Genomic DNA, 24,810 nt, shown 5'->3' on the forward strand with positions numbered 1-24,810 from the left:
AATGCTGGGTGGAAGGAAATTTGTGGCTCCTCTCAGATTCCAGAACTTTCTGTCACCGAAATGTGAGGAAAACTTGTTTTTTTAGCCACTTTTTGAGGTTTGCAAAGGATTCTGGGTAACAGAACCTGGTCAGAGCCCCACGAGTCACCCCATCTTGGATTCCCCTAGCTCTCTAGTTTTCAAGAATACACAGGTTTGGTAGGTTTCCCTATGTGCCGGCTGAGCTAGAGGCCAAAATCTACAGGTAGGCACTTTGCAAAAAACAGCTCTGTATTTTGTCAAAAAATGGGATGTGTCCATGTTGTGTTTTGGGGCATTTCCTGTCGCGGGCGCTAGGCCTACCCACACAAGTGAGGTATCATTTTTATCGGGAGACTTGGGGGAACGCTGGGTGGAAGGAAATTTGTGGCTCCTCTCAGATTCCAGAACTTTCTGTCACAGAAATTTGAGGAAAACTTGTTTTTTTTAGCCACTTTTTGAGGTTTGCAAAGGATTCTGGGTAACAGAACCTGGTCAGAGCCCCACGAGTCACCCCATCTTGGATTCCCCTAGGTCTCTAGTTTTAAAAAATACACAGGTTTGGTAGGTTTCCCTATGTGCCGGCTGAGCTAGAGGCCAAAATCTACAGGTAGGCACTTTGCAAAAAACAGCTCTGTATTTTGTCAAAAAATGGGATGTGTCCACGTTGTGTTTTGGGGCATTTCCTGTCGCGGGCGCTAGGCCTACCCACACAAGTGAGGTATAATTTTTATCGGGAGACTTGGGGGAACGCTGGGTGGAAGGAAATTTGTGGCTCCTCTCAGATTCCAGAACTTTCTGTCACCGAAATGTGAGGAAAACTTGTTTTTTTAGCCACTTTTTGAGGTTTGCAAAGGATTCTTGGTAACAGAACCTGGTCAGAGCCCCACGAGTCACCCCATCTTGGATTCCCCTAGCTCTCTAGTTTTCAAAAATACACAGGTTTGGTAGGTTTCCCTATGTGCCGGCTGAGCTAGAGGCCAAAATCTACAGGTAGGCACTTTGCAAGAAACAGCTCTGTATTTTGTCAAAAAATGGGATGTGTCCACGTTGTGTTTTGGGGCATTTCCTGTCGCGGGCGCTAGGCCTACCCACACAAGTGAGGTATCATTTTTATCGGGAGACTTGGGGGAACGCTGGGTGGAAGGAAATTTGTGGCTCCTCTCAGATTCCAGAACTTTCTGTCACAGAAATTTGAGGAAAACTTGTTTTTTTAGCCACTTTTTGAGGTTTGCAAAGGATTCTGGGTAACAGAACCTGGTCAGAGCCCCACGAGTCACCCCATCTTGGATTCCCCTAGGTCTCTAGTTTTAAAAAATGCACAGGTTTGGTAGGTTTCCCTATGTGCCGGCTGAGCTAGAGGCCAAAATCTACAGGCAGGCACTTTGCAAAAAACAGTTCTGTATTTTGTCAAAAAATGGGATGTGTCCACGTTGTGTTTTGGGGCATTCCCTGTCGCGGGCGCTAGGCCTACCCAAACAAGTGAGGTACCATTTTTATCGGGAGACTTGGGGGAACGCTGGGTGGAAGGTAGTTTGTGGCTCCTCTCAGATTCCACACCTTTGTGTCACCGAAATGTGAGGAAAACATGTTTTTTTAGCCACTTTTTGAGGTTTGCAAAGGATTCTGGGTAACAGAACCTGGTCAGAGCCCCACGAGTCACCCCATCTTGGATTCCCCTAGGTCTCTAGTTTTCAAAAATACACAGGTTTGGTAGGTTTCCCTATGTGCCGGCTGAGCTAGAGGCCAAAATCTACAGGTAGGCACTTTGCAAAAAACAGCTCTGTATTTTGTCAAAAAATTGGATGTGTCCACGTTGTGTTTTGGGGCATTTCCTGTCGCGGGCTCTAGGCCTACCCACACAAGTGAGGTATCATTTTTATCGGGAGACTTGGGGGAACGCTGGGTGGAAGGAAATTTGTGGCTCCTCTCAGATTCCACAACTTTCTGTCACCGAAATGTGAGGAAAACTTCTTTTTTTAGCCACTTTTTGAGGTTTGCAAAGGATTCTGGGTAACAGAACCTGGTCAGAGCCCCACGAGTCACCCCATCTTGGATTCCCCTAGGTCTCTAGTTTTAAAAAATACACAGGTTTGGTAGGTTTCCCTATGTGCCGGCTGAGCTAGAGGCCAAAATCTACAGGTAGGCACTTTGCAAAAAACAGCTCTGTATTTTGTCAAAAAATGGGATGTGTCCACGTTGTGTTTTGGGGCATTTCCTGTCGCGGGCGCTAGGCCTACCCACACAAGTGAGGTATAATTTTTATCGGGAGACTTGGGGGAACGCTGGGTGGAAGGAAATTTGTGGCTCCTCTCAGATTCCAGAACTTTCTGTCACCGAAATGTGAGGAAAACTTGTTTTTTTAGCCACTTTTTGAGGTTTGCAAAGGATTCTGGGTAACAGAACCTGGTCAGAGCCCCACGAGTCACCCCATCTTGGATTCCCCTAGCTCTCTAGTTTTCAAAAATACACAGGTTTGGTAGGTTTCCCTATGTGCCGGCTGAGCTAGAGGCCAAAATCTACAGGTAGGCACTTTGCAAAAAACAGCTCTGTATTTTGTCAAAAAATGGGATGTGTCCACGTTGTGTTTTGGGGCATTTCCTGTCGCGGGCGCTAGGCCTACCCACACAAGTGAGGTACCATTTTTATCGGGAGACTTTGGGGAACGCTGGGTGGAAGGAAATTTGTGGCTCCTCTCAGATTCCACAACTTTCTGTCACCGAAATGTGAGGAAAACTTGTTTTTTTAGCCACTTTTTGAGGTTTGCAAAGGATTCTGGGTAACAGAACCTGGTCAGAGCCCCACGAGTCACCCCATCTTGGATTCCCCTAGGTCTCTAGTTTTAAAAAATACACAGGTTTTGTAGGTTTCCCTATGTGCCGGCTGAGCTAGAGGCCAAAATCTACAGGTAGGCACTTTGCAAAAAACAGCTCTGTATTTTGTCAAAAAATGGGATGTGTCCACGTTGTGTTTTGGGGTATTTCCTGTCGCGGGCGCTAGGCCTACCCACACAAGTGAGGTATAATTTTTATCGGGAGACTTGGGGGAACGCTGGGTGGAAGGAAATTTGTGGCTCCTCTCAGATTCCAGAACTTTCTGTCACCGAAATGTGAGGAAAACTTGTTTTTTTAGCCACTTTTTGAGGTTTGCAAAGGATTCTGGGTAACAGAACCTGGTCAGAGCCCCACGAGTCACCCCATCTTGGATTCCCCTAGGTCTCTAGTTTTAAAAAATGCACAGGTTTGGTAGGTTTCCCTATGTGCCGGGTGAGATAGAGGCCAAAATCTACAGGTAGGCACTTTGCAAAAAACAGCTCTGTATTTTGTCAAAAAAGGGGATATGTCCACGTTGTGTTTTGGGGCATTTCCTGTCGCGGGCGCTAGGCCTACCCACACAAGTGAGGTATAATTTTTATCGGGAGACTTGGGGGAACGCTGGGTGGAAGGAAATTTGTGGCTCCTCTCAGATTCCAGAACTTTCTGTCACCGAAATGTGAGGAAAACTTGTTTTTTTAGCCACTTTTTGAGGTTTGCAAAGGATTCTGGGTAACAGAACCTGGTCAGAGCCCCACGAGTCACCCCATCTTGGATTCCCCTAGCTCTCTAGTTTTCAAGAATACACAGGTTTGGTAGGTTTCCCTATGTGCCGGCTGAGCTAGAGGCCAAAATCTACAGGTAGGCACTTTGCAAAAAACAGCTCTGTATTTTGTCAAAAAATGGGATGTGTCCATGTTGTGTTTTGGGGCATTTCGTGTCGCGGGCGCTAGGCCTACCCACACAAGTGAGGTATCATTTTTATCGGGAGACTTGGGGGAACGCTGGGTGGAAGGAAATTTGTGGCTCCTCTCAGATCCCAGAACTTTCTGTCACAGAAATTTGAGGAAAACTTGTTTTTTTAGCCACTTTTTGAGGTTTGCAAAGGATTCTGGGTAACAGAACCTGGTCAGAGCCCCACGAGTCACCCCATCTTGGATTCCCCTAGGTCTCTAGTTTTAAAAAATACACAGGTTTGGTAGGTTTCCCTATGTGCCGGCTGAGCTAGAGGCCAAAATCTACAGGTAGGCACTTTGCAAAAAACAGCTCTGTATTTTGTCAAAAAATGGGATGTGTCCACGTTGTGTTTTGGGGCATTTCCTGTCGCGGGCGCTAGGCCTACCCACACAAGTGAGGTATAATTTTTATCGAGAGACTTGGGGGAACGCTGGGTGGAAGGAAATTTGTGGCTCCTCTCAGATTCCAGAACTTTCTGTCACCGAAATGTGAGGAAAACTTGTTTTTTTAGCCACTTTTTGAGGTTTGCAAAGGATTCTTGGTAACAGAACCTGGTCAGAGCCCCACGAGTCACCCCATCTTGGATTCCCCTAGGTCTCTAGTTTTAAAAAATACACAGGTTTGGTAGGTTTCCCTATGTGCCGGCTGAGCTAGAGGCCAAAATCTACAGGTAGGCACTTTGCAAAAAACAGCTCTGTATTTTGTCAAAAAATGGGATGTGTCCACGTTGTGTTTTGGGGCATTTCCTGTCGCGGGCGCTAGGCCTACCCACACAAGTGAGGTATCATTTTTATCGGGAGACTTGGGGGAACGCTGGGTGGAAGGAAATTTGTGGCTCCTCTCAGATTCCAGAACTTTCTGTCACAAAAATTTGAGGAAAACTTGTTTTTTTTAGCCACTTTTTGAGGTTTGCAAAGGATTCTGGGTAACAGAACCTGGTCAGAGCCCCACGAGTCACCCCATCTTGGATTCCCCTAGGTCTCTAGTTTTAAAAAATGCACAGGTTTGGTAGGTTTCCCTATGTGCCGGCTGAGCTAGAGGCCAAAATCTACAGGCAGGCACTTTGCAAAAAACAGTTCTGTATTTTGTCAAAAAATGGGATGTGTCCACGTTGTGTTTTGGGGCATTCCCTGTCGCGGGCGCTAGGCCTACCCAAACAAGTGAGGTACCATTTTTATCGGGAGACTTGGGGGAACGCTGGGTGGAAGGTAATTTGTGGCTCCTCTCAGATTCCACACCTTTGTGTCACCGAAATGTGAGGAAAACATGTTTTTTTTAGCCACTTTTTGAGGTTTGCAAAGGATTCTGGGTAACAGAACCTGGTCAGAGCCCCACGAGTCACCCCATCTTGGATTCCCCTAGGTCTCTAGTTTTCAAAAATACACAGGTTTGGTAGGTTTCCCTATGTGCCGGCTGAGCTAGAGGCCAAAATCTACAGGTAGGCACTTTGCAAAAAACAGCTCTGTATTTTGTCAAAAAATTGGATGTGTCCACGTTGTGTTTTGGGGCATTTCCTGTCGCGGGCTCTAGGCCTACCCACACAAGTGAGGTATCATTTTTATCGGGAGACTTGGGGGAACGCTGGGTGGAAGGAAATTTGTGGCTCCTCTCAGATTCCACAACTTTCTGTCACCGAAATGTGAGGAAAACTTCTTTTTTTAGCCACTTTTTGAGGTTTGCAAAGGATTCTGGGTAACAGAACCTGGTCAGAGCCCCACGAGTCACCCCATCTTGGATTCCCCTAGGTCTCTAGTTTTAAAAAATACACAGGTTTGGTAGGTTTCCCTATGTGCCGGCTGAGCTAGAGGCCAAAATCTACAGGTAGGCACTTTGCAAAAAACAGCTCTGTATTTTGTCAAAAAATGGGATGTGTCCACGTTGTGTTTTGGGGCATTTCCTGTCGCGGGCGCTAGGCCTACCCACACAAGTGAGGTATCATTTTTATCGGGAGACTTGGGGGAACGCTGGGTGGAAGGAAATTTGTGGCTCCTCTCAGATTCCAGAACTTTCTGTCACAGAAATTTGAGGAAAACTTGTTTTTTTAGCCACTTTTTGAGGTTTGCAAAGGATTCTGGGTAACAGAACCTGGTCAGAGCCCCACGAGTCACCCCATCTTGGATTCCCCTAGGTCTCTAGTTTTAAAAAATGCACAGGTTTGGTAGGTTTCCCTATGTGCCGGCTGAGCTAGAGGCCAAAATCTACAGGCAGGCACTTTGCAAAAAACAGTTCTGTATTTTGTCAAAAAATGGGATGTGTCCACGTTGTGTTTTGGGGCATTCCCTGTCGCGGGCGCTAGGCCTACCCAAACAAGTGAGGTACCATTTTTATCGGGAGACTTGGGGGAACGCTGGGTGGAAGGTAATTTGTGGCTCCTCTCAGATTCCACACCTTTGTGTCACCGAAATGTGAGGAAAACATGTTTTTTTAGCCACTTTTTGAGGTTTGCAAAGGATTCTGGGTAACAGAACCTGGTCAGAGCCCCACGAGTCACCCCATCTTGGATTCCCCTAGGTCTCTAGTTTTCAAAAATACACAGGTTTGGTAGGTTTCCCTATGTGCCGGCTGAGCTAGAGGCCAAAATCTACAGGTAGGCACTTTGCAAAAAACAGCTCTGTATTTTGTCAAAAAATTGGATGTGTCCACGTTGTGTTTTGGGGCATTTCCTGTCGCGGGCTCTAGGCCTACCCACACAAGTGAGGTATCATTTTTATCGGGAGACTTGGGGGAACGCTGGGTGGAAGGAAATTTGTGGCTCCTCTCAGATTCCACAACTTTCTGTCACCGAAATGTGAGGAAAACTTCTTTTTTTAGCCACTTTTTGAGGTTTGCAAAGGATTCTGGGTAACAGAACCTGGTCAGAGCCCCACGAGTCACCCCATCTTGGATTCCCCTAGGTCTCTAGTTTTAAAAAATACACAGGTTTGGTAGGTTTCCCTATGTGCCGGCTGAGCTAGAGGCCAAAATCTACAGGTAGGCACTTTGCAAAAAACAGCTCTGTATTTTGTCAAAAAATGGGATGTGTCCACGTTGTGTTTTGGGGCATTTCCTGTCGCGGGCGCTAGGCCTACCCACACAAGTGAGGTATAATTTTTATCGGGAGACTTGGGGGAACGCTGGGTGGAAGGAAATTTGTGGCTCCTCTCAGATTCCAGAACTTTCTGTCACCGAAATGTGAGGAAAACTTGTTTTTTTAGCCACTTTTTGAGGTTTGCAAAGGATTCTGGGTAACAGAACCTGGTCAGAGCCCCACGAGTCACCCCATCTTGGATTCCCCTAGCTCTCTAGTTTTCAAGAATACACAGGTTTGGTAGGTTTCCCTATGTGCCGGCTGAGCTAGAGGCCAAAATCTACAGGTAGGCACTTTGCAAAAAACAGCTCTGTATTTTGTCAAAAAATGGGATGTGTCCATGTTGTGTTTTGGGGCATTTCCTGTCGCGGGCGCTAGGCCTACCCACACAAGTGAGGTATCATTTTTATCGGGAGACTTGGGGGAACGCTGGGTGGAAGGAAATTTGTGGCTCCTCTCAGATTCCAGAACTTTCTGTCACAGAAATTTGAGGAAAACTTGTTTTTTTAGCCACTTTTTGAGGTTTGCAAAGGATTCTGGGTAACAGAACCTGGTCAGAGCCCCACGAGTCACCCCATCTTGGATTCCCCTAGGTCTCTAGTTTTAAAAAATACACAGGTTTGGTAGGTTTCCCTATGTGCCGGCTGAGCTAGAGGCCAAAATCTACAGGTAGGCACTTTGCAAAAAACAGCTCTGTATTTTGTCAAAAAATGGGATGTGTCCACGTTGTGTTTTGGGGCATTTCCTGTCGCGGGCGCTAGGCCTACCCACACAAGTGAGGTATAATTTTTATCGGGAGACTTGGGGGAACGCTGGGTGGAAGGAAATTTGTGGCTCCTCTCAGATTCCAGAACTTTCTGTCACCGAAATGTGAGGAAAACTTGTTTTTTTAGCCACTTTTTGAGGTTTGCAAAGGATTCTTGGTAACAGAACCTGGTCAGAGCCCCACGAGTCACCCCATCTTGGATTCCCCTAGCTCTCTAGTTTTCAAAAATACACAGGTTTGGTAGGTTTCCCTATGTGCCGGCTGAGCTAGAGGCCAAAATCTACAGGTAGGCACTTTGCAAAAAACAGCTCTGTATTTTGTCAAAAAATGGGATGTGTCCACGTTGTGTTTTGGGGCATTTCCTGTCGCGGGCGCTAGGCCTACCCACACAAGTGAGGTATCATTTTTATCGGGAGACTTGGGGGAACGCTGGGTGGAAGGAAATTTGTGGCTCCTCTCAGATTCCAGAACTTTCTGTCACAGAAATTTGAGGAAAACTTGTTTTTTTAGCCACTTTTTGAGGTTTGCAAAGGATTCTGGGTAACAGAACCTGGTCAGAGCCCCACGAGTCACCCCATCTTGGATTCCCCTAGGTCTCTAGTTTTAAAAAATGCACAGGTTTGGTAGGTTTCCCTATGTGCCGGCTGAGCTAGAGGCCAAAATCTACAGGCAGGCACTTTGCAAAAAACAGTTCTGTATTTTGTCAAAAAATGGGATGTGTCCACGTTGTGTTTTGGGGCATTCCCTGTCGCGGGCGCTAGGCCTACCCAAACAAGTGAGGTACCATTTTTATCGGGAGACTTGGGGGAACGCTGGGTGGAAGGTAATTTGTGGCTCCTCTCAGATTCCACACCTTTGTGTCACCGAAATGTGAGGAAAACATGTTTTTTTAGCCACTTTTTGAGGTTTGCAAAGGATTCTGGGTAACAGAACCTGGTCAGAGCCCCACGAGTCACCCCATCTTGGATTCCCCTAGGTCTCTAGTTTTCAAAAATACACAGGTTTGGTAGGTTTCCCTATGTGCCGGCTGAGCTAGAGGCCAAAATCTACAGGTAGGCACTTTGCAAAAAACAGCTCTGTATTTTGTCAAAAAATTGGATGTGTCCACGTTGTGTTTTGGGGCATTTCCTGTCGCGGGCTCTAGGCCTACCCACACAAGTGAGGTATCATTTTTATCGGGAGACTTGGGGGAACGCTGGGTGGAAGGAAATTTGTGGCTCCTCTCAGATTCCACAACTTTCTGTCACCGAAATGTGAGGAAAACTTCTTTTTTTAGCCACTTTTTGAGGTTTGCAAAGGATTCTGGGTAACAGAACCTGGTCAGAGCCCCACGAGTCACCCCATCTTGGATTCCCCTAGGTCTCTAGTTTTAAAAAATACACAGGTTTGGTAGGTTTCCCTATGTGCCGGCTGAGCTAGAGGCCAAAATCTACAGGTAGGCACTTTGCAAAAAACAGCTCTGTATTTTGTCAAAAAATGGGATGTGTCCACGTTGTGTTTTGGGGCATTTCCTGTCGCGGGCGCTAGGCCTACCCACACAAGTGAGGTATAATTTTTATCGGGAGACTTGGGGGAACGCTGGGTGGAAGGAAATTTGTGGCTCCTCTCAGATTCCAGAACTTTCTGTCACCGAAATGTGAGGAAAACTTGTTTTTTTAGCCACTTTTTGAGGTTTGCAAAGGATTCTGGGTAACAGAACCTGGTCAGAGCCCCACGAGTCACCCCATCTTGGATTCCCCTAGCTCTCTAGTTTTCAAGAATACACAGGTTTGGTAGGTTTCCCTATGTGCCGGCTGAGCTAGAGGCCAAAATCTACAGGTAGGCACTTTGCAAAAAACAGCTCTGTATTTTGTCAAAAAATGGGATGTGTCCATGTTGTGTTTTGGGGCATTTCCTGTCGCGGGCGCTAGGCCTACCCACACAAGTGAGGTATCATTTTTATCGGGAGACTTGGGGGAACGCTGGGTGGAAGGAAATTTGTGGCTCCTCTCAGATTCCAGAACTTTCTGTCACAGAAATTTGAGGAAAACTTGTTTTTTTAGCCACTTTTTGAGGTTTGCAAAGGATTCTGGGTAACAGAACCTGGTCAGAGCCCCACGAGTCACCCCATCTTGGATTCCCCTAGGTCTCTAGTTTTAAAAAATACACAGGTTTGGTAGGTTTCCCTATGTGCCGGCTGAGATAGAGGCCAAAATCTACAGGTAGGCACTTTGCAAAAAACAGCTCTGTATTTTGTCAAAAAATGGGATGTGTCCACGTTGTGTTTTGGGGCATTTCCTGTCGCGGGCGCTAGGCCTACCCACACAAGTGAGGTATAATTTTTATCGGGAGACTTGGGGGAACGCTGGGTGGAAGGAAATTTGTGGCTCCTCTCAGATTCCAGAACTTTCTGTCACCGAAATGTGAGGAAAACTTGTTTTTTTAGCCACTTTTTGAGGTTTGCAAAGGATTCTTGGTAACAGAACCTGGTCAGAGCCCCACGAGTCACCCCATCTTGGATTCCCCTAGCTCTCTAGTTTTCAAAAATACACAGGTTTGGTAGGTTTCCCTATGTGCCGGCTGAGCTAGAGGCCAAAATCTACAGGTAGGCACTTTGCAAAAAACAGCTCTGTATTTTGTCAAAAAATGGGATGTGTCCACGTTGTGTTTTGGGGCATTTCCTGTCGCGGGCGCTAGGCCTACCCACACAAGTGAGGTATCATTTTTATCGGGAGACTTGGGGGAACGCTGGGTGGAAGGAAATTTGTGGCTCCTCTCAGATTCCAGAACTTTCTGTCACAGAAATTTGAGGAAAACTTGTTTTTTTAGCCACTTTTTGAGGTTTGCAAAGGATTCTGGGTAACAGAACCTGGTCAGAGCCCCACGAGTCACCCCATCTTGGATTCCCCTAGGTCTCTAGTTTTAAAAAATGCACAGGTTTGGTAGGTTTCCCTATGTGCCGGCTGAGCTAGAGGCCAAAATCTACAGGCAGGCACTTTGCAAAAAACAGTTCTGTATTTTGTCAAAAAATGGGATGTGTCCACGTTGTGTTTTGGGGCATTCCCTGTCGCGGGCGCTAGGCCTACCCAAACAAGTGAGGTACCATTTTTATCGGGAGACTTGGGGGAACGCTGGGTGGAAGGTAATTTGTGGCTCCTCTCAGATTCCACACCTTTGTGTCACCGAAATGTGAGGAAAACATGTTTTTTTAGCCACTTTTTGAGGTTTGCAAAGGATTCTGGGTAACAGAACCTGGTCAGAGCCCCACGAGTCACCCCATCTTGGATTCCCCTAGGTCTCTAGTTTTAAAAAATACACAGGTTTGGTAGGTTTCCCTATGTGCCGGCTGAGCTAGAGGCCAAAATCTACAGGTAGGCACTTTGCAAAAAACAGCTCTGTATTTTGTCAAAAAATTGGATGTGTCCACGTTGTGTTTTGGGGCATTTCCTGTCGCGGGCTCTAGGCCTACCCACACAAGTGAGGTATCATTTTTATCGGGAGACTTGGGGGAACGCTGGGTGGAAGGAAATTTGTGGCTCCTCTCAGATTCCACAACTTTCTGTCACCGAAATGTGAGGAAAACTTCTTTTTTTAGCCACTTTTTGAGGTTTGCAAAGGATTCTGGGTAACAGAACCTGGTCAGAGCCCCACGAGTCACCCCATCTTGGATTCCCCTAGGTCTCTAGTTTTCAAAAATACACAGGTTTGGTAGGTTTCCCTATGTGCCGGCTGAGCTAGAGGCCAAAATCTACAGGTAGGCACTTTGCAAAAAACAGCTCTGTATTTTGTCAAAAAATGGGATGTGTCCACGTTGTGTTTTGGGGCATTTCCTGTCGCGGGCGCTAGGCCTACCCACACAAGTGAGGTATAATTTTTATCGGGAGACTTGGGGGAACGCTGGGTGGAAGGAAATTTGTGGCTCCTCTCAGATTCCAGAACTTTCTGTCACCGAAATGTGAGGAAAACTTGTTTTTTTAGCCACTTTTTGAGGTTTGCAAAGGATTCTGGGTAACAGAACCTGGTCAGAGTTCCACGAGTCACCCCATCTTGGATTCCCCTAGCTCTCTAGTTTTCAAAAATACACAGGTTTGGTAGGTTTCCCTATGTGCCGGCTGAGCTAGAGGCCAAAATCTACAGGTAGGCACTTTGCAAAAAACAGCTCTGTATTTTGTCAAAAAATGGGATGTGTCCACGTTGTGTTTTGGGGCATTTCCTGTCGCGGGCGCTAGGCCTACCCACACAAGTGAGGTACCATTTTTATCGGGAGACTTTGGGGAACGCTGGGTGGAAGGAAATTTGTGGCTCCTCTCAGATTCCACACCTTTCTGTCACCGAAATGTGAGGAAAACTTGTTTTTTAGCCACTTTTTGAGGTTTGCAAAGGATTCTGGGTAACGGAACCTGGTCAGATCCCCACGAGTCACCCCATCTTGGATTCCCCTAGGTCTCTAGTTTTAAAAAATACACAGGTTTGGTAGGTTTCCCTATGTGCCGGCTGAGCTAGAGGCCAAAATCTACAGGTAGGCACTTTGCAAAAAACAGCTCTGTATTTTGTCAAAAAATGGGATGTGTCCACGTTGTGTTTTGGGGTATTTCCTGTCGCGGGCGCTAGGCCTACCCACACAAGTGAGGTATAATTTTTATCGGGAGACTTGGGGGAACGTTGGGTGGAATGAAATTTGTGGCTCCTCTCAGATTCCAGAACTTTCTGTCACCGAAATGTGAGGAAAACTTGTTTTTTTAGCCACTTTTTGAGGTTTGCAAAGGATTCTGGGTAACAGAACCTGGTCAGAGCCCCATGAGTCACCCCATCTTGGATTCCCCTAGGTCTCTAGTTTTAAAAAATGCACAGGTTTGGTAGGTTTCCCTATGTGCCGGGTGAGATAGAGGCCAAAATCTACAGGTAGGCACTTTGCAAAAAACAGCTCTGTATTTTGTCAAAAAATGGGATATGTCCACGTTGTGTTTTGGGGCATTTCCTGTCGCGGGCGCTAGGCCTACCCACAGAAGTGAGGTATAATTTTTATCGGGAGACTTGGGGGAACGCTGGGTGGAAGGAAATTTGTGGCTCCTCTCAGATTCCAGAACTTTCTGTCACCGAAATGTGAGGAAAACTTGTTTTTTTAGCCACTTTTTGAGGTTTGCAAAGGATTCTGGGTAACAGAACCTGGTCAGAGCCCCACGAGTCACCCCATCTTGGATTCCCCTAGCTCTCTAGTTTTCAAGAATACACAGGTTTGGTAGGTTTCCCAATGTGCCGGCTGAGCTAGAGGCCAAAATCTACAGGTAGGCACTTTGCAAAAAACAGCTCTGTATTTTGTCAAAAAATGGGATGTGTCCATGTTGTGTTTTGGGGCATTTCGTGTCGCGGGCGCTAGGCCTACCCACACAAGTGAGGTATCATTTTTATCGGGAGACTTGGGGGAACGCTGGGTGGAAGGAAATTTGTGGCTCCTCTCAGATCCCAGAACTTTCTGTCACAGAAATTTGAGGAAAACTTGTTTTTTTAGCCACTTTTTGAGGTTTGCAAAGGATTCTGGGTAACAGAACCTGGTCAGAGCCCCACGAGTCACCCCATCTTGGATTCCCCTAGGTCTCTAGTTTTAAAAAATACACAGGTTTGGTAGGTTTCCCTATGTGCCGGCTGAGCTAGAGGCCAAAATCTACAGGTAGGCACTTTGCAAAAAACAGCTCTGTATTTTGTCAAAAAATGGGATGTGTCCACGTTGTGTTTTGGGGCATTTCCTGTCGCGGGCGCTAGGCCTACCCACACAAGTGAGGTATAATTTTTATCGGGAGACTTGGGGGAACGCTGGGTGGAAGGAAATTTGTGGCTCCTCTCAGATTCCAGAACTTTCTGTCACCGAAATGTGAGGAAAACTTGTTTTTTTAGCCACTTTTTGAGGTTTGCAAAGGATTCTTGGTAACAGAACCTGGTCAGAGCCCCACGAGTCACCCCATCTTGGATTCCCCTAGCTCTCTAGTTTTCAAAAATACACAGGTTTGGTAGGTTTCCCTATGTGCCGGCTGAGCTAGAGGCCAAAATCTACAGGTAGGCACTTTGCAAAAAACAGCTCTGTATTTTGTCAAAAAATGGGATGTGTCCACGTTGTGTTTTGGGGCATTTCCTGTCGCGGGCGCTAGGCCTACCCACACAAGTGAGGTATCATTTTTATCGGGAGACTTGGGGGAACGCTGGGTGGAAGGAAATTTGTGGCTCCTCTCAGATTCCAGAACTTTCTGTCACAGAAATTTGAGGAAAACTTGTTTTTTTTGCCACTTTTTGAGGTTTGCAAAGGATTCTGGGTAACAGAACCTGGTCAGAGCCCCACGAGTCACCCCATCTTGGATTCCCCTAGGTCTCTAGTTTTAAAAAATGCACAGGTTTGGTAGGTTTCCCTATGTGCCGGCTGAGCTAGAGGCCAAAATCTACAGGCAGGCACTTTGCAAAAAACAGTTCTGTATTTTGTCAAAAAATGGGATGTGTCCACGTTGTGTTTTGGGGCATTCCCTGTCGCGGGCGCTAGGCCTACCCAAACAAGTGAGGTACCATTTTTATCGGGAGACTTGGGGGAACGCTGGGTGGAAGGTAATTTGTGGCTCCTCTCAGATTCCACACCTTTGTGTCACCGAAATGTGAGGAAAACATGTTTTTTTAGCCACTTTTTGAGGTTTGCAAAGGATTCTGGGTAACAGAACCTGGTCAGAGCCCCACGAGTCACCCCATCTTGGATTCCCCTAGGTCTCTAGTTTTCAAAAATACACAGGTTTGGTAGGTTTCCCTATGTGCCGGCTGAGCTAGAGGCCAAAATCTACAGGTAGGCACTTTGCAAAAAACAGCTCTGTATTTTGTCAAAAAATTGGATGTGTCCACGTTGTGTTTTGGGGCATTTCCTGTCGCGGGCTCTAGGCCTACCCACACAAGTGAGGTATCATTTTTATCGGGAGACTTGGGGGAACGCTGGGTGGAAGGAAATTTGTGGCTCCTCTCAGATTCCACAACTTTCTGTCACCGAAATGTGAGGAAAACTTGTTTTTTTAGCCACTTTTTGAGGTTTGCAAAGGATTCTGGGTAACAGAACCTGGTCAGAGCCCCACGAGTCACCCCATCTTGGATTCCCCTAGGTCTCTAGTTTTAAAAAATGCACAGGTTTGGTAGGTTTCCCTATGTGCCGGCTGAGCTAGAGGCCAAAATCTACAGGCAGGCACTTTGCAAAAAACAGTTCTGTATTTTGTCAAAAAATGGGATGTGTCCACGTTGTGTTTTGGGGCATTTCCTGTCGCGGGCGCTAGGCCTACCCACACAAGTGAGGTATAATTTTTATCGGGAGACTTGGGGGAATGCTGGGTGGAAGGAAATTTGTGGCTCCTCTCAGATTCCAGAACTTTCTGTCACCGAAATGTGAGGAAAACTTGTTTTTTTAGCCACTTTTTGAGGTTTGCAAAGGATTCTGGGTAACAGAACCTGGTCAGAGCCCCACGAGTCACCCCATCTTGGATTCCCCTAGGTCTCTAGTTTTAAAAAATACACAGGTTTGGTAGGTTTCCCTATGTGCCGGCTGAGCTAGAGGCCAAAATCTACAGGTAGGCACTTTGCAAAAAACAGCTCTGTATTTTGTCAAAAAATGGGATGTGTCCACGTTGTGTTTTGGGGCATTTCCTGTCGCGGGCGCTAGGCCTACCCACACAAGTGAGGTATAATTTTTATCGGGAGACTTGGGGGAACGCTGGGTGGAAGGAAATTTGTGGCTCCTCTCAGATTCCAGAACTTTCTGTCACCGAAATGTGAGGAAAACTTGTTTTTTTAGCCACTTTTTGAGGTTTGCAAAGGATTCTTGGTAACAGAACCTGGTCAGAGCCCCACGAGTCACCCCATCTTGGATTCCCCTAGCTCTCTAGTTTTCAAAAATACACAGGTTTGGTAGGTTTCCCTATGTGCCGGCTGAGCTAGAGGCCAAAATCTACAGGTAGGCACTTTGCAAAAAACAGCTCTGTATTTTGTCAAAAAATGGGATGTGTCCACGTTGTGTTTTGGGGCATTTCCTGTCGCGGGCGCTAGGCCTACCCACACAAGTGAGGTATCATTTTTATCGGGAGACTTGGGGGAACGCTGGGTGGAAGGAAATTTGTGGCTCCTCTCAGATTCCAGAACTTTCTGTCACAGAAATTTGAGGAAAACTTGTTTTTTTAGCCACTTTTTGAGGTTTGCAAAGGATTCTGGGTAACAGAACCTGGTCAGAGCCCCACGAGTCACCCCATCTTGGATTCCCCTAGGTCTCTAGTTTTAAAAAATGCACAGGTTTGGTAGGTTTCCCTATGTGCCGGCTGAGCTAGAGGCCAAAATCTACAGGCAGGCACTTTGCAAAAAACAGTTCTGTATTTTGTCAAAAAATGGGATGTGTCCACGTTGTGTTTTGGGGCATTCCCTGTCGCGGGCGCTAGGCCTACCCAAACAAGTGAGGTACCATTTTTATCGGGAGACTTGGGGGAACGCTGGGTGGAAGGTAATTTGTGGCTCCTCTCAGATTCCACACCTTTGTGTCACCGAAATGTGAGGAAAACATGTTTTTTTTAGCCACTTTTTGAGGTTTGCAAAGGATTCTGGGTAACAGAACCTGGTCAGAGCCCCACGAGTCACCCCATCTTGGATTCCCCTAGGTCTCTAGTTTTCAAAAATACACAGGTTTGGTAGGTTTCCCTATGTGCCGGCTGAGCTAGAGGCCAAAATCTACAGGTAGGCACTTTGCAAAAAACAGCTCTGTATTTTGTCAAAAAATTGGATGTGTCCACGTTGTGTTTTGGGGCATTTCCTGTCGCGGGCTCTAGGCCTACCCACACAAGTGAGGTATCATTTTTATCGGGAGACTTGGGGGAACGCTGGGTGGAAGGAAATTTGTGGCTCCTCTCAGATTCCACAACTTTCTGTCACCGAAATGTGAGGAAAACTTCTTTTTTTAGCCACTTTTTGAGGTTTGCAAAGGATTCTGGGTAACAGAACCTGGTCAGAGCCCCACGAGTCACCCCATCTTGGATTCCCCTAGGTCTCTAGTTTTAAAAAATACACAGGTTTGGTAGGTTTCCCTATGTGCCGGCTGAGCTAGAGGCCAAAATCTACAGGTAGGCACTTTGCAAAAAACAGCTCTGTATTTTGTCAAAAAATGGGATGTGTCCACGTTGTGTTTTGGGGCATTTCCTGTCGCGGGCGCTAGGCCTACCCACACAAGTGAGGTATAATTTTTATCGGGAGACTTGGGGGAACGCTGGGTGGAAGGAAATTTGTGGCTCCTCTCAGATTCCAGAACTTTCTGTCACCGAAATGTGAGGAAAACTTGTTTTTTTAGCCACTTTTTGAGGTTTGCAAAGGATTCTGGGTAACAGAACCTGGTCAGAGCCCCACGAGTCACCCCATCTTGGATTCCCCTAGGTCTCTAGTTTTAAAAAATGCACAGGTTTGGTAGGTTTCCCTATGTGCCGGCTGAGCTAGAGGCCAAAATCTACAGGCAGGCACTTTGCAAAAAACAGTTCTGTATTTTGTCAAAAAATGGGATGTGTCCACGTTGTGTTTTGGGGCATTTCCTGTCGCGGGCGCTAGGCCTACCCACACAAGTGAGGTATAATTTTTATCGGGAGACTTGGGGGAATGCTGGGTGGAAGGAAATTTGTGGCTCCTCTCAGATTCCAGAACTTTCTGTCACCGAAATGTGAGGAAAACTTGTTTTTTTAGCCACTTTTTGAGGTTTGCAAAGGATTCTGGGTAACAGAACCTGGTCAGAGCCCCACGAGTCACCCCATCTTGGATTCCCCTAGCTCTCTAGTTTTCAAAAATACACAGGTTTGGTAGGTTTCCCTATGTGCCGGCTGAGCTAGAGGCCAAAATCTACAGGTAGGCACTTTGCAAAAAACAGCTCTGTATTTTGTCAAAAAATGGGATGTGTCCACGTTGTGTTTTGGGGCATTTCCTGTCGCGGGCGCTAGGCCTACCCACACAAGTGAGGTACCATTTTTATCGGGAGACTTTGGGGAACGCTGGGTGGAAGGAAATTTGTGGCTCCTCTCAGATTCCACAACTTTCTGTCACCGAAATGTGAGGAAAACTTGTTTTTTTAGCCACTTTTTGAGGTTTGCAAAGGATTCTGGGTAACAGAACCTGGTCAGAGCCCCACGAGTCACCCCATCTTGGATTCCCCTAGGTCTCTAGTTTTAAAAAATACACAGGTTTTGTAGGTTTCCCTATGTGCCGGCTGAGATAGAGGCCAAAATCTACAGGTAGGCACTTTGCAAAAAACAGCTCTGTATTTTATCAAAAAATGGGATATGTCCACGTTGTGTTTTGGGGCATTTCCTGTCGCGGGCGCTAGGCCTACCCACAGAAGTGAGGTATAATTTTTATCGGGAGACTTGGGGGAACGCTGGGTGGAAGGAAATTTGTGGCTCCTCTCAGATTCCAGAACTTTCTGTCACCGAAATGTGAGGAAAACTTGTTTTTTTAGCCACTTTTTGAGGTTTGCAAAGGATTCTGGGTAACAGAACCTGGTCAGAGCCCCACGAGTCACCCCATCTTGGATTCCCCTAGCTCTCTAGTTTTCAAGAATACACAGGTTTGGTAGGTTTCCTTATATGCCGGCTGAGCTAGAGGCCAAAATCTACAGGTAGGCACTTTGCAAAAAACAGCTCTGTATTTTGTCAAAAAATGGGATGTGTCCATGTTGTGTTTTGGGGCATTTCCTGTCGCGGGCGCTAGGCCTACCCACACAAGTGAGGTATCATTTTTATCGGGAGACTTGGGGGAACGCTGGGTGGAAGGAAATTTGTGGCTCCTCTCAGATTCCAGAACTTTCTGTCACAGAAATTTGAGGAAAACTTGTTTTTTTAGCCACTTTTTGAGGTTTGCAAAGGATTCTGGGTAACAGAACCTGGTCAGAGCCCCACGAGTCACCCCATCTTGGATTCCCCTAGGTCTCTAGTTTTAAAAAATACACAGGTTTGATAGTTTTCCCTATGTGCCGGCTGAGCTAGAGGCCAAAATCTACAGGTAGGCACTTTGCAAAAAACAGCTCTGTATTTTGTCAAAAAATGGGATGTGTCCACGTTGTGTTTTGGGGCATTTCCTGTCGCGGGCGCTAGGCCTACCCACAGAAGTGAGGTATAATTTTTATCGGGAGACTTGGGGGAACGCTGGGTGGAAGGAAATTTGTGGCTCCTCTCAGATTCCAGAACTTTCTGTCACAGAAATTTGAGGAAAACTTGTTTTTTTAGCCACTTTTTGAGGTTTGCAAAGGATTCTGGGTAACAGAACCTGGTCAGAGCCCCACGAGTCACCCCATCTTGGATTCCCGTAGGTCTCTAGTTTTAAAAAATGGACAGGTTTGGTAGGTTTCCCTATGTGCCGGCTGAGCTAGAGGCCAAAATCTACAGGTAGGCACTTTGCAAAAAACAGCTCTATATTTTGTCAAAAAATTGGATGTGTCCACGTTGTGTTTTGGGGCATTTCCTGTCGCGGGCTCTAGGCCTACCCACACAAGTGAGGTATCATTTTTATCGGGAGACTTGGGGGAACGCTGGGTGTAAGGAAATTTGTGGCTCCTCTCAGATTCCACAACTTTCTGTCACCGAAATGTGAGGAAAACTTCTTTTTTTAGCCACTTTTTGAGGTTTGCAAAGGATTCTGGGTAACAGAACCTGGTCAGAGCCCCACGAGTCACCCCATCTTGGATTCCCCTAGGTCTCTAGTTTTAAAAAATACACAGGTTTGGTAGGTTTCCCTATGTGCCGGCTGAGCTAGAGGCCAAAATCTACAGGTAGGCACTTTGCAAAAAACAGCTCTGTATTTTGTCAAAAAATGGGATGTGTCCACGTTGTATTTTGGGGCATTTCTTGTCGCGGGCGCTAGGCCTACCCACACAAGTGAGGTATCATTTTTATCGGGAGACTTGGGGGAACGCTGGGTGGAAGGAAATTTGTGGCTCCTCTCAGATTCCAGAACTTTCTGTCACCGAAATGTGAGGAAAACTTGTTTTTTTAGCCACTTTTTGAGGTTTGCAAAGGATTCTGGGTAACAGAACCTGGTCAGAGCCCCACGAGTCACCCCATCTTGGATTCCCCTAGGTCTCTAGTTTTAAAAAATACACAGGTTTGGTAGGTTTCCCTATGTGCCGGCTGAGCTAGAGGCCAAAATCTACAGGCAGGCACTTTGCAAAAAACAGTTCTGTATTTTGTCAAAAAATGGGATGTGTCCACGTTGTGTTTTGGGGCATTCCCTGTCGCGGGCGCTAGGCCTACCCAAACAAGTGAGGTACCATTTTTATCGGGAGACTTGGGGGAACGCTGGGTGGAAGGTAATTTGTGGCTCCTCTCAGATTCCACACCTTTCTGTCACCGAAATGTGAGGAAAACTTGTTTTTTTAGCCACTTTTTGAGGTTTGCAAAGGATTCTGGGTAACAGAACCTGGTCAGAGCCCCACGAGTCACCCCATCTTGGCTTCCCCTAGGTCTCTAGTTTTAAAAAATACACAGGTTTGGTAGGTTTCCCTATGTGCCGGCTGAGCTAGAGGCCAAAATCTACAGGTAGGCACTTTGCAAAAAACAGCTCGGTATTTTGTCAAAAAATTGGATGTGTCCACGTTGTGTTTTGGGGCATTTCCTGTCGCGGGCTCTAGGATTACCCACACAAGTGAGGTATCATTTTTATCTGGAGACTTGGGGGAACGCTGGGTGGAAGGAAATTTGTGGCTCCTCTCAGATTCCAGAACTTTCTGTCACCGAAATGTGAGGAAAACTTGTTTTTTTAGCCACTTTTTGAGGTTTGCAAAGGATTCTGGGTAACAGAACCTGGTCAGAGCCCCACGAGTCACCCCATCTTGGATTCCCCTAGGTCTCTAGTTTTAAAAAATACACAGGTTTGGTAGGTTTCCCTATGTGCCGGCTGAGCTAGAGGCCAAAATCTACAGGTAGGCACTTTGCAAAAAACAGCTCTGTATTTTGTCAAAAAATGGGATGTGTCCACGTTGTGTTTTGGGGCATTTCCTGTCGCGGCGCTAGGCCTACCCACACAAGTGAGGTACCATTTTTATCGGGAGACTTGGGGGAACGCTGGGTGGAAGGAAATTTGTGGCTCCTCTCAGATTCCACACCTTTCTGTCACCGAAATGTGAGGAAAACTTGTTTTTTTAGCCACTTTTTGAGGTTTGCAAAGGATTCTGGGTAACAGAACCTGGTCAGAGCCCCACGAGTCACCCCATCTTGGATTCCCCTAGGTCTCTAGTTTTCAAAAATACACAGGTTTGGTAGGTTTCCCTATGTGCCGGCTGAGCTAGAGGCCAAAATCTACAGGTAGGCACTTTGCAAAAAACAGCTCTGTATTTTGTCAAAAAATTGGATGTGTCCACGTTGTGTTTTGGGGCATTTCCTGTCGCGGGCTCTAGGCCTACCCACACAAGTGAGGTATCATTTTTATCGGGAGACTTGGGGGAACGCTGGGTGTAAGGAAATTTGTGGCTCCTCTCAGATTCCACAACTTTCTGTCACCGAAATGTGAGGAAAACTTCTTTTTTTAGCCACTTTTTGAGGTTTGCAAAGGATTCTGGGCAACAGAACCTGGTCAGAGCCCCACGAGTCACCCCATCTTGGATTCCCCTAGGTCTCTAGTTTTAAAAAATACACAGGTTTGGTAGGTTTCCCTATGTGCCGGCTGAGCTAGAGGCCAAAATCTACAGGTAGGCACTTTGCAAAAAACAGCTCTGTATTTTGTCAAAAAATGGGATGTGTCCACGTTGTATTTTGGGGCATTTCCTGTCGCGGGCGCTAGGCCTACCCACACAAGTGAGGTATCATTTTTATCGGGAGACTTGGGGGAACGCTGGGTGGAAGGAAATTTGTGGCTCCTCTCAGATTCCAGAACTTTCTGTCACCGAAATGTGAGGAAAACTTGTTTTTTTAGCCACTTTTTGAGGTTTGCAAAGGATTCTGGGTAACAGAACCTGGTCAGAGCCCCACGAGTCACCCCATCTTGGATTCCCCTAGGTCTCTAGTTTTAAAAAATACACAGGTTTGGTAGGTTTCCCTATGTGCCGGCTGAGCTAGAGGCCAAAATCTACAGGCAGGCACTTTGCAAAAAACAGTTCTGTATTTTGTCAAAAAATGGGATGTGTCCACGTTGTGTTTTGGGGCATTCCCTGTCGCGGGCGCTAGGCCTACCCAAACAAGTGAGGTACCATTTTTATCGGGAGACTTGGGGGAACGCTGGGTGGAAGGTAATTTGTGGCTCCTCTCAGATTCCACACCTTTCTGTCACCGAAATGTGAGGAAAACTTGTTTTTTTAGCCACTTTTTGAGGTTTGCAAAGGATTCTGGGTAACAGAACCTGGTCAGAGCCCCACGAGTCACCCCATCTTGGATTCCCCTAGGTCTCTAGTTTTAAAAAATACACAGGTTTGGTAGGTTTCCCTATGTGCCGGCTGAGCTAGAGGCCAAAATCTACAGGTAGGCACTTTGCAAAAAACAGCTCTGTATTTTGTCAAAAAATGGGATGTGTCCACGTTGTTTTTTGGGGCATTTCCTGTCGCGGGCGCTAGGCCTACCCACACAAGTGAGGTACCATTTTTATCGGGAGACTTGGGGGAACGCTGGGTGGAAGGAAATTTGTGGCTCCTCTCAGATTCCACACCTTTCTGTCACCGAAATGTGAGGAAAACTTGTTTTTTTAGCCACTTTTTGAGGTTTGCAAAGGATTCTGGGTAACAGAACCTGGTCAGAGCCCCACGAGTCACCCCATCTTGGATTCCCCTAGGTCTCTAGTTTTCAAAAATACACAGGTTTGGTAGGTTTCCCTATGTGCCGGCTGAGCTAGAGGCCAAAATCTACAGGTAGGCACTTTGCAAAAAACAGCTCTGTATTTTGTCAAAAAATTGGATGTGTCCACGTTGTGTTTTGGGGCATTTCCTGTCGCGGGCTCTAGGCCTACCCACACAAGTGAGGTATCATTTTTATCGGGAGACTTGGGGGAACGCTGGGTGTAAGGAAATTTGTGGCTCCTCTCAGATTCCACAACTTTCTGTCACCGAAATGTGAGGAAAACTTCTTTTTTTAGCCACTTTTTGAGGTTTGCAAAGGATTCTGGGTAACAGAACCTGGTCAGAGCCCCACGAGTCACCCCATCTTGGATTCCCCTAGGTCTCTAGTTTTAAAAAATACACAGGTTTGGTAGGTTTCCCTATGTGCCGGCTGAGCTAGAGGCCAAAATCTACAGGTAGGCACTTTGCAAAAAACAGCTCTGTATTTTGTCAAAAAATGGGATGTGTCCACGTTGTATTTTGGGGCATTTCCTGTCGCGGGCGCTAGGCCTACCCACACAAGTGAGGTATCATTTTTATCGGGAGACTTGGGGGAACGCTGGGTGGAAGGAAATTTGTGGCTCCTCTCAGATTCCAGAACTTTCTGTCACCGAAATGTGAGGAAAACTTGTTTTTTTAGCCACTTTTTGAGGTTTGCAAAGGATTCTGGGTAACAGAACCTGGTCAGAGCCCCACGAGTCACCCCATCTTGGATTCCCCTAGCTCTCTAGTTTTCAAAAATATACAGGTTTGGTAGGTTTCCCTATGTGCCGGCTGAGCTAGAGGCCAAAATCTACAGGTAGGCACTTTGCAAAAAACAGCTCTGTATTTTGTCAAAAAATGGGATGTGTCCACGTTGTGTTTTGGGGCATTTCCTGTCGCGGGCGCTAGGCCTACCCACACAAGTGAGGTATCATTTTTATCGGGAGACTTGGGGGAACGCTGGGTGTAAGGAAATTTGTGGCTCCTCTCAGATTCCACAACTTTCTGTCACCGAAATGTGAGGAAAACTTCTGTTTTTAGCAACTTTTTGAGGTTTGCAAAGGATGCTGGGTAACAGAACCTGGTCAGAGCCCCACGAGTCACCCCATCTTGGATTCCCCTAGGTCTCTAGATTTAAAAAATACACAGGTTTGGTAGGTTTCCCTATGTGCCGGCTGAGCTAGAGGCCAAAATCTACAGGTAGGCACTTTGCAAAAAACAGCTCTGTATTTTGTCAAAAAATGGGATGTGTCCACGTTGTATTTTGGGGCATTTCCTGTCGCGGGCGCTAGGCCTACCCACACAAGTGAGGTATCATTTTTATCGGGAGACTTGGGGGAACGCTGGGTGGAAGGAAATTTGTGGCTCCTCTCAGATTCCAGAACTTTCTGTCACCGAAATGTGAGGAAAACTTGTTTTTTTAGCCACTTTTTGAGGTTTGCAAAGGATTCTGGGTAACAGAACCTGGTCAGAGCCCCACGAGTCACCCCATCTTGGATTCCCCTAGGTCTCTAGTTTTAAAAAATACACAGGTTTGGTAGGTTTCCCTATGTGCCGGCTGAGCTAGAGGCCAAAATCTACAGGCAGGCACTTTGCAAAAAACAGTTCTGTATTTTGTCAAAAAATGGGATGTGTCCACGTTGTGTTTTGGGGCATTCCCTGTGGCGGGCGCTAGGCCTACCCAAACAAGTGAGGTACCATTTTTATCGGGAGACTTGGGGGAACGCTGGGTGGAAGGTAATTTGTGGCTCCTCTCAGATTCCACACCTTTCTGTCACCGAAATGTGAGGAAAACTTGTTTTTTTAGCCACTTTTTGAGGTTTGCAAAGGATTCTGGGTAACAGAACCTGGTCAGAGCCCCACGAGTCACCCCATCTTGGATTCCCCTAGGTCTCTAGTTTTAAAAAATACACAGGTTTGGTAGGTTTCCCTATGTGCCGGCTGAGCTAGAGGCCAAAATCTACAGGTAGGCACTTTGCAAAAAACAGCTCTGTATTTTGTCAAAAAATGGGATGTGTCCACGTTGTGTTTTGGGGCATTTCCTGTCGCGGGCGCTAGGCCTACCCACACAAGTGAGGTACCATTTTTATCGGGAGACTTGGGGGAACGCTGGGTGGAAGGAAATTTGTGGCTCCTCTCAGATTCCACACCTTTCTGTCACCGAAATGTGAGGAAAACTTGTTTTTTTAGCCACTTTTTGAGGTTTGCAAAGGATTCTGGGTAACAGAACCTGGTCAGAGCCCCACGAGTCACCCCATCTTGGATTCCCCTAGGTCTCTAGTTTTCAAAAATACACAGGTTTGGTAGGTTTCCCTATGTGCCGGCTGAGCTAGAGGCCAAAATCTACAGGTAGGCACTTTGCAAAAAACAGCTCTGTATTTTGTCAAAAAATTGGATGTGT

The sequence above is a fragment of the Pleurodeles waltl genome, chromosome 3_1 (genome assembly GCF_031143425.1).
Source record: "Pleurodeles waltl isolate 20211129_DDA chromosome 3_1, aPleWal1.hap1.20221129, whole genome shotgun sequence".
In the NCBI taxonomy this organism is placed as follows: domain Eukaryota; kingdom Metazoa; phylum Chordata; class Amphibia; order Caudata; family Salamandridae; genus Pleurodeles; species Pleurodeles waltl.